We start from the raw sequence: 14,538 nt of genomic DNA on the forward strand, positions 1-14,538 counted from the left end.
AAGTCTCGAAAACAAAAAGAATAGGATTATAACAAATAACAATTTCTCTCTTATTGAGTATCTTTCAACAATAAACCAAAAACACATTTTTCTATGGAGTGTAAATACATTTCTATGAAATATGAACAAATCTTTATGGAGTGTGAATACATTTCTATGAAATATGAACAAATCTCTATGGAGTGTGAGAGCGAAAAACCTGTCTGGCAGCTTTCTTTCCAAATATCCATCAATCAATCAAGACAGTAAAATTATCTCACGGCCCCTCTGCCCCAGGCAACCACCTAAGTACTCCAGATCAATTCATAAATCTTTATCAATGCATTTGAAACTATGATGCAATTAAATACACATGAAAGCCTCAGCAAACAAAATACAATCCAAAATGTCCACACTCAGGCTGGTCGACCCATCGGACCCTCCTGTGGATTCTCTCTATCCCTGCCTAGACCCAATATCCCTAAGCTTCCACGAAATAAACAAAAACATCTGAGATCTCCACATGTACCCAATAACAGCAAATATCATTCTACAAAAATTTATACAGAAAGAATATGACACAAATTATGTATTACACATGCAAATATGTCTATATATCATTGCAGACACTGGAATGTAGTCCACTACACTTCATCTCCTCAGCAGTGTCGACTTCCAATGCATCGTTGATGATGGAATCTGAACCTTTCCACACCTTCCTTGTTCCACTTCCTCCAGTCCATTCATATTCTCCTTTCATATTGTCCTTGTTTGAGTATTTGAATCCCCTCTACATATTCCCCCATATGCTTCTGGAAGAAAAGAAAAGACCAAACAGTATCTTTTGCAAAACAACACATTCAAATTAAAACATCAAAATTAACTAAAAATATAAAAATGATATATAAAATGAATCACATTCTATTTCCCCCCTTTGATTCATAACAAAATACTAAAATCACACTAATATTGAAAAACCTCTGAAAAATTATCGGATATTCAAAATTGATATCTATCTATCAATACTCCTTTGAGTCTTCACAGAAGGTTAAACCCTCTTATCGTTTCATTTGCAAAACCCTTCAAATTATAGGTAATATTAACTATGTTATCTTCTAAAAATGTTACACCATACCATGGAAAAATCCCCACTTCTCTCCTAGACTTATCCTCCAATGGTAGGCTTCCCAGACTATGAAACTTCTCTCTTTCAGAATCAGATCTCTCTTTCCCTGTGCTTCCCCTCTATTAATTTTAAAACCTCATATGGAAGCTTCAACTTCAACATGTAACAACATCCTTTCCATCCATAGGGTAAGAATATATACGCTTTATCACCACAAACCCCAGATGTTTCTAAAATTCCCAATAGTTACATTATCATTCAAAACTTCTCTCTCCATCAAAGTCCTTCTCTTCTTACTAAATGAAACATCAAAAGTTACATTATATTTCTCATTACTAACCTTATGTTCCTGCTTACCCCAAAGTCATCATATAATCATCACCATCTGATATTCCCATAAACATCCTCTTTCCATCATATGTTTTATTAGAACAAAAACAGCTTTTAGCCCTCACTGGTTTCACCTCCAATGCTTCATGAAGCGCTGTTAACTGATTTTCCTTCTTATCTAACAAATTCACATAGGGTAATTCATTTAACCAAGAACACTTAAACCTAGGCCTAAACAAATGTTTCCACAACTACATTATTTTCTCTCTTAATGATTGTTGCTGATACAACATCCATTATAAAACATAAGATTTACACATACTTGATAGAAGTGTAACTACCTTCTAAGATTCAACCCCATTTTCCTTATGCTAAAATTCTCAACAGACATTTACCCTCAAGATTCCTCACTTATCTTACAGAATGAGTTAACTGCTGGAACCAAAGATTCCTACCTGCCCATCCATCTTTAATTTGCAAAACAGAAGAATCAAATCCATATGCCTTCCATTTAGTTTCTCTCTTCCCTAACGAGCGGTACTGATCAAATATATCTTCTTGTCTTTCATTAAAATCAAAGAACTCATCATGTACCTCCATGATAGTATCCTGCACTATTTCAGATGAATCTGCATCATTCTCTACTACCATCCGCTCTCCTATCTCAACACTATCCTTACTACCATTGACAGCACTCTCCATCCTTATCATAAACTCCTGAGTCACTCTTGCTACATCCTTTAGTTTCAGAAAAGTTGTTGTTGTGTCATATATCCTACATTTGTTATTGCCGTCGTACCATTAACCTCTTTCAAAGTTACTATTAAAATAGTTGCTTTAGTTGATGTATTAACACTCTTAACTATTTCCAGTGGGAAAGTTACAGATATCCTCTGTGTATTATTTACTGTTGGAGTGGCTACTGTAATATACTTCTCCTGAACTCCTTTGGTGACTGTGGAAGCTTCAACAGACCTCAAATCTTCCATCATAAGCATCACCTTACGAGTTACATAGCCTTTTAACCAATAATTCTTAGCCGGAACAAACTTTAATGCTTGCACTAAATAAGTACACATATATTCTCCCTGATCTTTCCATGTAACATTACGCAAAATAAGTTATCAATCACTCATAACCCTCTTCCACTTCATAGCGTTCTACAAAATATACTTCCTTTCACTAGGTGAAACAGCTTCTACTTCTTGTCTTCATAACAACACTTCTTCTTCATAATTATCTCTCCACATGAGAGGAATCTCACCTCTACACATTCCTTCTCTTACATCTACAAGGAAGATGAGCTGTACCACCCATCCTAACCCTAATGACAGTCTTTTCCTCTAAAATTGGTGCTGGAGCGATTGGCTCCCTTGTAATCAAATGTGATACATGTATAGCTTTAATAACTGTCAATGTTGAAAGAGTTAAATTGCTTCTCACTGTTGTTATAATAGGCTGAAGTGTTGATGTCATTGTTGTTAATTCATCCATTCTCCCTAAGGCTTTGAACTCTTTACTTGTATTTCCATCTATCACCACTAGTGTCACTACATAAACTCTCAGTCCCAACTCTAATCCCTCACTTTCAAACTGTTGATTATAAAAAATACATTTACAATCACCTTGATCTTCCTGCTGGGAATTGTACATATAGATACTGCAATCACCCTCAATCTTCTCTTATCATTCAGCAACGCATACTTTCTCAATGCAACTGCTCCTAACAGATCTAAACTCCTGCCATATCTATCTTCCCACTGAACTCTAAATTTCCCTTCACCACTGTTCTCTCTCTCTTACTACTAACATTGAAGCTTAGTTGACTGTCCTAGAGTTCCTTCAACCCTAGTTTTCTTAACTTTTTAATCTGACTTTTCTCCTAACTTTTTCAAAAACCATTTCACTGATTTATCCACAAATTCCTTTCCCTCTAATTTTAAGATATGTGATCGGGAAGTCCCCACCTGCTTATGACTTCTTTACACACAGACTTGGCAAACGATTGAGCATCTTTTAGCCTAGTTTGACATCTTATTCACCTCTTGGTGTAGGAATGTAACCAAGAATAACAGTCACCCCCTTTTAACATTATTTTTCAGACAGATTGTCCTCCTTCCTATGATATAATCAACCTTTTCAAGCAAATATGATTCCCAAAAACCATACTCTTTTGTAATCTTTCTCCTAACCTTAGCCTTCTTTAAAGAATCTTCACTGAGATTTCCAATCCAGAATACTAAAGACAAATCTATTTCTGTCATCATCAACAATTGGTAAACCTTTTCCTTTGGCACTTCTACCAGACAGCCGTCTGGTGTACATCTTATTTTACAGTTCAACTTACACAATGCATCTCTTCCCAACAATACAATAGGTATATGTTCTGATACCAGTATGGGTATTGTAATTTTTTGATTTTTATAGCAGAGCTCAATTGGTTCCTTAAGAGTAATCAACTGTTTTACTCCCTCAAATCCCTATCCCAATTAGTTGATTTTACATAGTGAGATGTGTAACCTCTTCAGGCTGAACACAGATAAAAGCAGTTCCGCTATCCATCATCACCTCCCATGGTCCTTTGTTTATTTTCACTTCAATTGTTGGATATTTTTCCTAACTGGTGCTACCAGCTGACACCCCCCTTTCGGATCTTCTAGGCACCCCTAGAATCCTTGCTCCTTGTCCCTGTAAGGGTTCACCTGTCCTCCAGATGATCTTCACTTGCTCCTGTATCTTCCTCTGAAATTCCCTCTTGTGTTTCCTCCTGGCCCATTGCACTCACAGCAAAGTCACCAACCTGTCCACAACTGTAACACACTTCTGGAGTTTGCTGGAAGTATGGCTTAAATCTTCCTCCTCTTCCTCTTCCTAAGTCTTCTCGTCCTCTTCCTCTCCAATTCTTTCAGTCCAGAAACTATCTATGGATATGAAACAACTTGTACCACTAGTTGTGGCTGGTACAATTGCATTTGACCTTGTTCAGTTGAAGCTGTGGCAGTGATTGTTGATTTGGTGCACACTGATTCTTCATAACCAAAGCTTTTCTTCTCCTTCTTATTCTCCCCCCAGTTGTATTTGATTGAGTTTTCTGAGTGTTTCTTGGTCCTGTTCTTTCTGGTTGTGTTCCTTTTTCCTGTACAGATCCACTTGATGGGCTATATGATCTGTATAGACGCCTTTTGTCATGCTTCCAAGTCCAACCACCTCTGCCAGTTTGCTCCTTACTGGTGAGGGCAGTCCCATCTGCAGTTTAGCTCTCAAAATTGACTGCTCTATTTGACTCACATCTGGATCATTTCCAGTAATATTTCTCCACACTTGATGGACTCTTGACACATAGGCTCTCGGATTTTCTTGTTGTCCTAGTGGGTCAATCAGAATGTTATCAGGATGCACATTTGTTGGAAACATATCTTTCAGTGCTCTCCACAGACGGTTCCTACTTGCAGCCAACAATTCAGGATCATTCACTGCAGTCCCCACATATCTATTGAGTCCCGCTCTCTGAAATATTTCTTCCATATCTGGAATCCCAAGGAGATTAGCCAAAAGTCTCTTAATGTCTCCTATGGCTGACTGTGCTCCCACCGTAATTTCTTCCAATTTTGAAATCCAAGGATAGGCTCCATCTTGAAGAGTAGGCAGCTTCTCAAGTATATCTGACATATCAGTATTTTGCAAAGGCTTATATTCTAGGTTTTGTCCTCGAATGATGACTGGCAACATCTTCTTACTGGTGCTCCCTTGTCTTGGCCTTAATGTATACTTTTTCTCCAATTCTTGGGCTCCTTTTCTCAGCAGTTTCTTCTTCTGTATCTTCAGCATCTTGAGTTGTTGTTCCAGTTCTCTTACTTCTTCTAAATTATTCGCTTTATCCAGGCATGATACGCATCGGTCTATATCTCTTTCTATTTCTTCTGTGCTAGTCATTGTAGGATAAAATCCTCTTGAATATGAAGCACCTTTAATCTCCAAGTCTTCATCGCTGTCTCCATCTTTACTTTCATCAGAACTCGAATCTCTTGTATTCTTCTTCTTCAAACATCCATCACCCCTTCTTTCCGCTCTGGCCAACCTCCATCTGATCACAGGGTCATATCCACCCATGATCTCTTCTGAATCACTCTGATCATCATCATCAAGTTCCATCCTCCTGAACCTCATTCCACCCTTAGTTTCCAGATATCTCGGTTTTTTCTTACTTCTGGAGTTTGGATTCATTTTTATGGTCGTTTCTGCTTGTCCTCTCTCTATTATTCGTTCATCTTCATCTCTGATGCAATAATCACCCTCCTGAATGATCACTGGAAGCTGAGGATAGACGTCCTTAAACTCTACTTCTTTCTCATAAGGTGGGGGTCTTTTTGCTGAATCCGTATGTGAGAAAGGTGTACTGACTTCTGTCATTAGTTTTTCTGTCACCTTCACTGCATTTACAATTTTCTCTATACCTTTGTTTCTTTTATCGCTGGTATCTTTTATCAGTTTTTGTCCTTCATTTTCAAACAGCTTAAGAACACCCAGCTCTCTTTGTCTCTTTTCTTTACGTTGTTCCCTTTTTGTCCCTTTCTTTTGAACTGCTTTATGAATTGACAGAAGCTCTTTCATTATGTTGATGACGTCAGGGTTAAGAGTCCCTTCCACTGGCCATGGTTGTTCAATGTCAGGCCAACGTTTATTCCATTTTCCAGATAACCTTGCAATACCATTAACTAGAGGATTACTATTTTGTACTATATCAACAGGTGTAATTACCTTCATAGTCTTGATGTCCTTTTTCCCCATTGTAACAACTGTTTTATATTCCTTTATTGTGAATTATTTTATTATTTTAGACTATATAGCTTATAGTTTCCTCCCTTTAATTATTAATAAAAACAAAAAAATAATAATATATTTTTTATTTTTTATTAAACAATGAATTAATAAATCAATTTATGAATAATAAAAAATATATATATATATATTATTACTTTTTTTTTTTTTTTTTTTTTCAATTTATTTTACCAATTTTATTAATTAGTGGCAATCTTACCACATCCGATCAGGAAAAGTAAAGGAAAGTAGTCAACTTCAGAGCAATCCAAAAAAGAAAAGACCTATAATCCAGCAACACTACAGTACTCACAAACCAATTGCTTAATAAGCACCCAATGACCTTAATTTTACAGAATAATGTCAGTACTCGATTCCCAACACAACTCTAATCAAACCAACTCATTCACGAAAACTCCAGTATGCAATTACATCAGTTGATCAGTCTGTTGCCAAGTCCCTGTCAAATTGTCACAACATCAAATATGCTAGGCACACAAAATATCCTGTATGGGAAGGTACGTTTTGTAAATAGAACAGTACTGGCCTTAGTTTGACGGGATCCGTTGCAGCAGACCCTGTCGCATCACACCCAGTCGCGTGATGTAGACGTCAGCAATTCATCTCTCTCTCTCTCTCTCTCTCCTCCTCCTTCTTATCGTCTCTCATATGACAGAATAACAAAGAAACAGACAAGAATTTAGTAGTTTATGCACACACTGAGTTATTTCAACCATTCAATACTCCTCCGTTCACATTCGCGCTAAGAAATAAGCAAACTTAACTCAGAAATAGTATAAATAGCTCAATAACATTTTATTTTATTTATTTAATTATTTTTAATCCGTCAACATATCTCTAGTTTATCAATTCGATAGGTCTCAAGAAAACAGTTTCATCGTCAAACAACAGCCGATTTAACAACCAGAATACACTATTAGTCTCTAAATCTTCTCTCTCTTTGTCTGCGTCTCCCCGCAGAGGAGTGGCACATTTGCCCTTACGTAACTCTAGAGTCATAAAATCATGCGCATGCGTAGTTCATACACCAATACGATTTCAGAGTGGATGGAGCTCTCTCCCAGCTCTCTCCAAGCCAGACAACAGAAAGTTAACAGTCCCGCTATACCTCCTCTCTTTTACCCCTCATAGACAAACAATAACACTTAACAGAGCTCACAAACCATATGTCAGAGAGGAAGAACTCCCCAGAGAAGTTTGCCCTGAAACTGTGCTCGGAGCTTAGCATCCGAGGACAACTTAGTTGGCACCAGAGGACATACGCTTTCAGGTAAGATATACAGATTGATGCTCAGACACACTTGTACAGTACACCCACTCAAATACATGCATAGCAAATACTCAAAGCTGAGCTGGTAACAGAGGACTAATCTATCAAAAATCGTTTTTGTATTTCGGTGAAACGTAATAGACAGTCTTGACTCTATAGAGTCTGTTTGTGAAGCAATGTAAGAATTAGATGAAAAGTAACTGCCCAGACAATATCAATGGCCTCTGTTGGGCTTCTATACCAAAATACCCCTTGCAGCAACATGCTATTTTCCTGTCTGGCTGTGTCTCATGGTTGTGTAAGTAATTTGTTGTGGCTCTTTGTCTCTGTGAAGTGAGAACCCGGCTGCCCACAGTAGAGAGAGCCATCGGGAACACAGGTGAAGCTGACCAGTGGTGCCCCCTGCTGGAGACACTGACACACAGAGATGGAGAAGAAGATCAGGGACCAGGACAGAAACACTTGGTGGGTGTTACCGCACTGAACTACTGTCCTAAAAATATACCTCATGATCTAGCTTACCCAAAGTCTCTTTTAAACAACAGTTTGAAAGTATTGTAAATGAAACTATCCACTCATTCAATCAACTTAGTTTGATTTTATGTCATTTTATTAATGTCAAAGTTATTCTCTCTGTATATTTGCATTACAGGCGCATGAGACGACTGGTAAACACAGCACCAGCGTGGTAGATGATTCAAGTGAAAAGTCCTGCTCCTTCAACAAGACAGACAGTAGTCCATTTGATAAAGCATGAGAGTGATGGGACTTGCTATGCTAAGAGCATTAACACAGACATTCATTCAGCCTGTTTACCAGAGCAGGTTCTCTTCTTCACCAGTCACCTCAGTTTTCTACACAGTCTGCGACCCCTCCACCCCCAATGTGTTGATTTGAGCAAAGCTCCAACACAAACAGCCCCTACAATGTGGTCCCTCCCTCCCCTACAGTGCCTTCAGAGAGTATTCACACCCCTTGACTTTTTCCACATTTTGTTGTGTTACAGCCTGAATTTAAAATTGATTAAATTGAGATTGTTTGTCACTAGCCTACACACAATACCCCATAATATCCCATAAGTGGAATTATGTTTTTTGAAATGTTAAACAATTAATTAAAAATGAAAGATCTTGCTACCATGGAAAGGTAAATACCTGTCAATTTGTGGAAAAATCACCCTGATTAACTCTTTAGAATTATCCCAGTTTACCTATTTGCTTATGGTGTTGCCTACGCCTAGCGAACAGTTTTATAAATTATATGAGAAAAAAATATTCAATTTTATTTGGAACGGCAAGCCAGACCAAATTAAACGGGCCTATTTATATAATGAATATGAATTTGTACAGAAATACAGAAATTATTAAATATTAAAGCAATAGACCTATCACTAAAAGCTTCAGTCATACAAAAGTTATACTTAAATCCGAACTGGCAAATTAGTAAGATTGTCTCACCCAATGTTCAAGAATGGCCTTTTTCCCTTTATTCAGATCACAACCTCTCACTTTCAGTTATTTGAAAAGGAAATAATTTCCCACATTTCACTATTTCTAAAACAAGCCATAGAAAGTTGGTTGCAATTTCAATTTAATCCTCCAGAAACGACAGAAAAAAATTATGGAACAAATATTGTGGTTGAACTCAAATATACTAATTGATAAAAAAACATTAGTTTTTTTACAAAATGTTTAAAAAAGGTATAATCTTCGTAAATAATATCATTGGTAGGACTGGTGGAGTTATGTCGCACATGCAGCTAACAAAAACATATGGAAATGTCTGCTCTACCCAAATTTACAACCAAAAAATTGCAACATTACCGCAAGAGGAAAGAGGAAAGTGGAAGGGGGAAAAAGTAAGGAACTTGTCTGTCGGCCCTGTATTAAAGACCATAATTGGTTAAAGAAAACTGTGATAAATAAAAAAAGTAGACCAGTTTCATTTAAGGACCAAAGGATTGATAGCCATCTCATATAGATTGAAAAATAGTTGGGTTTTGACATACCGATTCCATGGCATAGTGTTTATGAATTGATACGCAAAACTTTTAAATTTAAATTATTATATAAAATTATTGCTACCAATAGAATGTTATTTATATGGGGGATACAATCTTCTCAGCTCTGCAGATTTTGCTGCAAAGAGACAGAATCATTAGATCATTTGTTTTGGTACTGTCCATTTGTAACTTGTTTTTGGACACAGGTCCAGGAACGGCTAAAGGATTGCAATATTTACCTGGAGCTAACCCTGCAGATAGCATTACTGCGTGATCTCAAAAGTCATAGTCAATCGATCAATAATATAACAATACTTTTAGCAAAAGTGTTTATTTTCAATTTACAATCTGTAGAAACAATGAGAATAGAAAGGTTCAGAACTTTTGTAAAACATCACAGTACAGTTGAAAAATATATGGCAAATAGAAATCTAATATGGATGGTGTTAAGAGATAGATGGGTGGTGTTGAATGGAGTTGAAGGATGGGACTAATAACAACTAACAACAACTAATAACAACAAGATAACTAATAATGTAAGCATACTGTGTCCATAATAAGTCTACAGGTTATAGGTTGAGAGCTTTTGTGAAAGAGCACAGTTAGAAAGATATGGCATATAGAAGCAAACCGGATGGACATCATGAAAATGATTGGAGAGGTTGAGGGTAGAGGAAGTTCAGGAGTAAAAACAAACAAAATATAATTATTGTAAAATTGACTGTGTCCATAAAATGTACAGTTGAAGTCGGAAGTTTACATACACTTAGGTTGGAATCAATAAAACCAGTTTTTCAACCACTCCACAAATGTCTTGTTAACAAACTATACTTTTGGCTCTCTTCTTGATTGAACAATAAAGGGTTGTTAAAACTGTCTCCAACATCCTGCGCTCTGCCTCCCCCTCCCCCCTCCCTCCCTCCTCACAGGTAAGAGACAGGTGGTGGGTGGTAGCTCTGAGTCTCCAGCTGCCAAGAGGCTGAAGATGGAGTCCAGCAGCACGGCTATCACCACCCAGAGTCCTGCCCCCTCAGGGAAGAGCACTCCACAGCCCCCATCAGGCAAATCAACTCCCAGCTCCAGGTATATTCCTCCTCTTCAATCTCTCCTGTTTGTTCTCTTTTCTCACTGTTATGTGAATTATTTAACAAACTATTTTAGGTTCTCTGTGCGTCTCCCAAAAGGTTGTAAGTCTTTTGGGATTTAAGTAACGGCCAGAGTCCCGGTCTGCATAGTCAGAGATATTTATTCATTGAGAATTCTGCCATCACAATTTCAGAGTCCAACTTTTATACTCATACGTCATACAAAAAAAAATCCCTTCCCTCTGTAGGCAGGCTGTAGTTTTCCACTCTAAAACTGCTCTACTGACCTTCAGTTCACACACACACACATATACACACATGCATACACACATACATACACACACACACACACACATATCCTACTCCCTGCTTTACTCAGTTATTGCTGTTCTCACAATATTCTGCACCATGTTTTCATAACAGTTTCTCCCCTCCCTAAATTGGGAGGCCTCTTTATCTTAGTTTCTCAGTTGTCTTTGTTGTCTGGCCTAACTCTTACTCACATCGCTAAATAGTGGCTCAATGCCATAGCCTTTACTGGTCCTACACTCACACATTTCTAACACATTATACACAGTTTCAGGGTGTAATAATTAGTCATTAATAATTAATCTATCACTCACCCTTACCCTCTCTCTAGCTCACACACACACACTTGTTCTCTCTCTTTCTCTATCTCTTCTTCCTCTTTTCTCTGTCCCCTACTCTCCTCTCCTCTCCCACACATACTCTTTCTTTCTTCCTCTTCTATTATCTCCCCTCCTCTCTTATCTTCTCATGTTCCCACTCTCTATCACCCTCTCTTTCTCTCCCCTACTCTTCTTGCCTCATTCCCTTCCCCCTCCCACCACCTACCCTCCCCCTACTTTGTTCTCCCCCTCTCCATCCTCCCTCCCTCTCCACAGTGACGTTCAGCTGACAGAGGAGGCGGTGAGCCGCTACCTGATTCAGAAGCCCATGACCACCAAGGACCTGCTGAAGAGTTCCAGACCAAGATAAGTTTTTTCAGCGCAATGTGAGTTCTATTAGTCAGTATGTCAATGAAATGTTATTGATCTGTCAGTTTCCCTAGCTAATTCCTTACTTTTCATACTGACACAGTAATAAACAGCTCTAACGTTACAGGCTTCACTGTCATGGTGCACAGTAGAGGTCTGCGCGGGACTTCATCTCGCTCCCACCCACACCCGCTGGCTTTCTGTCCGACTCCCACCCACTACCACAAGAACTGGTCCCAAACCCAACCGCAGTCCCGCAATGTTATTTTAGGCGTATGTGACGCAGCTCACTTGCCAGCCATGGTCCCAGCTATTTTGCGCCCTATAGGTAATATCAAATGCGCAAAAATAACTTAAGAAATAGGTTAAATTACCAGAGATTCTCACATGGCCCTTACATTGTATTACTGGGCTATATCAGCCAATATGCTAGATGTAGTTTGAAGAGAGCAGTTGGAGAGACTTGCACTTTCTCTTTAGCTATTTTTATAGCCTACCTTTTAGGAGTGGGAAGATTTTCAGACTGAGAAATATGGGTGATCAATATTTAGGCAATGTAGTAAACTATAGCCTAATCGTAGGCCTATTTAGGAAGTACATTTCCTTGGAAAAATAACTGTCCCGTGCTACTCCGTCCATGTATACAAAGGCTATAGCCTACCAGTGGTGGAAAAAGTACCCAATTGTCATACTTGAGTAAAAGTAAAGATATGTTAATAGAAAATGACTCAAGTAAAAGTGAAAGTCACCCAGTAAAATACTACTTGAGTAAGTGTCTAAAAGTATTTGGTTTTAAATATACTTAAGTATCAAAAGGAAATGTAATTGATAAAATGTACTTAAGTATCAAAAGTAAAAGTAAAAGTATAAATCACTTCAAATTCCTTATAGTAAGCAAACCAGACGGCACCATTTTTTAAATTTTTTTTAATGTTCAGATAGCCAGGGGCACACTCCAACACTCAGACATAATTGACAAACAAAGCATTTGTGTTTAGTGAGTCCGCCAGATCAGAGGCAGTAGATGACCAGGGATGTTCTCTTGATAAGTGCATGAATTGGACCATTTTCCTGTCCTGCTATGCATTCAAAAAGTACTTTTTGTGTCAGGGAAAATGTATGGAGTAAAAAGTACATTATTTTATTTAGGAATGTAGTGAAGTAAAAGTAAAAGTTGTCAAAAATAAAAATAGTAAAGTAAAGTACAGATACCAAAAAAAACTACTTAAGTAGTACTTTAAAGTATTTTTACTTAAGTAATTTGCACCACTGTAGCCTACTCTATTTAATTGAGACTACACGTGCACCTGATCTCGCAGGTATGGCTACTGAACTGGAGGCAGCAAGAATGATGACAGTGACACTTGCTACGTTTTGCATAATCCACTTCTTTTCATTATCAATATTTATTTACAGACACTGTAGTAAACTACAGTCTAATCGTATTTAAGTTAATTTCATATTCAAGTTAACTGCCACAAGATTGTTCGCCAATGTAGGCAGCTTACTCTATTTCAATGAGAACACACATACTACGTGCATTTGAACTCTAACGCCCAACTAGGAGAGGTAGGCTACTGATGTTGAAGCAGTGAATTCTGAAAATTATGTGTTTTTAATACAATAGGTAGGCTAACGCATACAAAACAGAAAGAGGACTGTTTCAAAATAATCTGTGGGACAACAAAAATATTTTCATCCCAAAGTCATCTGTCTGACCGCCTGCTCCCCCGCTGTTAAGTGAATTATTTAACAAACTATTTTAGTGTCTCTGTGCGTCTCCCAAAAGGTTGTAAGTCTTTTGGGATTTAAGTAACGGCCAGAGTCCCGGTCTGCATAGTCAGAGATATTTATTCATTGAGAATTCTGCCATCACAATTTCAGAGTCCATCTTTTATACTCATACGTCATACAAAAAGAAATCCCTTCCCTCTGTAGGCGGGCTGTAGTTTTCCACTCTAAAACTGCTCTACTGACCTTCAGTTCACACACACACACATATACACACATGCATACACACATACATACACACACACACACACACATATCCTACTCCCTGCTTTACTCAGTTATTGCTGTTCTCACAATATTCTGCACCATGTTTTCATAACAGTTTCTCCCCTCCCTAAATTGGGAGGCCTCTTTATCTTAGTTTCTCAGTTGTCTTTGTTGTCTGGCCTAACTCTTACTCACATCGCTAAATAGTGGCTCAATGCCATAGCCTTTACTGGTCCTACACTCACACATTTCTAACACATTATACACAGTTTCAGGGTGTAATAATTAGTCATTAATAATTAATCTATCACTCACCCTTACCCTCTCTCTAGCTCACACACACACACTTGTTCTCTCTCTTTCTCTATCTCTTCTTCCTCTTTTCTCTGTCCCCTACTCTCCTCTCCTCTCCCACACATACTCTTTCTTTCTTCCTCTTCTATTATCTCCCCTCCTCTCTTATCTTCTCATGTTCCCACTCTCTATCACCCTCTCTTTCTCTCCCCTACTCTTCTTGCCTCATTCCCTTCCCCCTCCCACCACCTACCCTCCCCCTGCTTTGTTCTCCCCCTCTCCATCCTCCCTCCCTCTCCACAGTGACGTTCAGCTGACAGAGGAGGCGGTGAGCCGCTACCTGATTCAGAAGCCCATGACCACCAAGGACCTGCTGAAGAAGTTCCAGACCAAGAGGACGGGCCTGAGCAGCGAGCAGACGGTCAACGTCCTGGCCCAGATCGTCAAACGCCTCAACCCTGAGAGGAAGAACGTCAACAACAAGATGCACTTCTATCTCACCGAGTGAACCGGACTCGTGTTTCATTAGGGCATGCGTTTTAAAATGGAAAACGAAGTCCAAGTCCCTGTTTCAATCCCTTTGGTGCCTAATGAATATGACCCAGGGAGGAAGGAGG

The sequence above is a fragment of the Coregonus lavaretus genome (genome assembly GCF_964263955.1).
Source record: "Coregonus lavaretus genome assembly, chromosome: 17".
NCBI classification, from domain to species: Eukaryota; Metazoa; Chordata; class Actinopteri; order Salmoniformes; family Salmonidae; genus Coregonus; species Coregonus lavaretus.